This window comes from Bos indicus, chromosome 5 (assembly GCF_029378745.1).
Source record: "Bos indicus isolate NIAB-ARS_2022 breed Sahiwal x Tharparkar chromosome 5, NIAB-ARS_B.indTharparkar_mat_pri_1.0, whole genome shotgun sequence".
In the NCBI taxonomy this organism is placed as follows: Eukaryota; Metazoa; Chordata; class Mammalia; order Artiodactyla; family Bovidae; genus Bos; species Bos indicus.
Genome location: NC_091764.1, coordinates 68,039,445 through 68,040,940, shown reverse-complemented (window position 1 = coordinate 68,040,940; position 1,496 = coordinate 68,039,445).

Sequence of the window (1,496 nt, the reverse complement as noted above, 5' to 3'; positions counted from 1 at the left end):
TTGAGAACCGGTGTCCCGAGAGATAGGCTTCCCTGGTGGCTCAGACAGTAAAGTCTCCGCCTGCAATGCAGGAGACCTGGGTTCGATCCCAGGCACGGAAGATCCCCTAGAGGAGGGCATGGCAACCCACTCCAGTATTCTTGCCTGCAGAATCCCACAGACAGAGGAACCTGGCAGGCTACAATCCATGGGGTCTCAAAGAGTCAGACATGACTGAGCGACTAAGCACAGCACAGCCCCGAGAGACAAGAAGCAGAAGCTGCTAGTTTCTAAAGACCTAGGCCTCCAAACTGGCACAGGGTTGCTTCCACCATATTCTACTGGTTGAACAATCTTGCAGCCCAGATTCCAGAGAGGGGACATAGATCCCATGTCTCAGTAAGAGGAGTTCAGGCTCTGACAAGAACCCGCCATGACTCAGTGCTCTGTGACAACCTAGTGGGGTGGGATTAGGTGGGGGGTGGGAGGGAGGTTCAAGAGCGAGGGGACATATGTCTGCGTATGGCTGATTCACACTGTTGTGTGGCAGAAACCAACACAACATTGTAAAGCAATTAAAATTTTTAAAAAATCTGCTATGTGCTAGGCACTGGAGAAACAGAAATGATAACCAACATTTATTGAGCACTTACAGGATACCATATACATGTACTATCTCATTTAAACATTAAAACAAAAAAAGCCTTGATGACATGGCATGGAATAATAGATTCCCAAAGGTGCCCAGAACCTGTGCATATGTTCCATCACTTGTGACTACGTTATGTTACATGACAAGGGGCATTAAAGTTGAAGTTGCTGATGAAATTAAGGTTAATTGGCTGAGCTTGAAATAGGAGGATTATTCAGAGAGGCTGAATGGAACATTCATTTACATTGGGAGGAGGAAGGCCAAAGAGTTGGTGTCAGAGAAGGAGACTGACGATGGAATCAAGATCAGAGAGATGAGACATGAGAAGAGCTTGACCCACCATTGCTCCCTTGGAAGACGGAAATCACAAACCAAGGAATGTGGCCTGCCTCTAGCAGCTGGAAAAGGCAAGGGAACTGACTCTTCTTTAGAGGTTCCAGAAGGAACACAGCCCTGCCCACATCTTGATTCTGCTCAGTGGGAGGCGGGTCTCACGTCCGACTTCTAACCTACAGAAGTGTAGGGTTTATAGGATCTTTTGTTCCCAGACCAGAGACTGAACCCAGGCCAGGGCAGGGAAAGCACAGAATTCTAAGCACTGGACCACCTGGGAATGCCCATGCTGTCTTATGAACATAATAATGCCATTGGTAGCACCATGGATGCAACTACAGACGATCATACTGAATGAAGTAAGTCAGAAGGAGAAAGACAAGTACCACATGGTATCACTTTCATGTGGATTCTAAAATATGACACAGATGAACCTATATATGAAACAGGAACAGGATCAGGGACACAGACAGCAGACTGCTGATTGCCAAGGGGGTGGGGAGTCGGGGGAGGGTGGGGTGGAGTGGGGGTA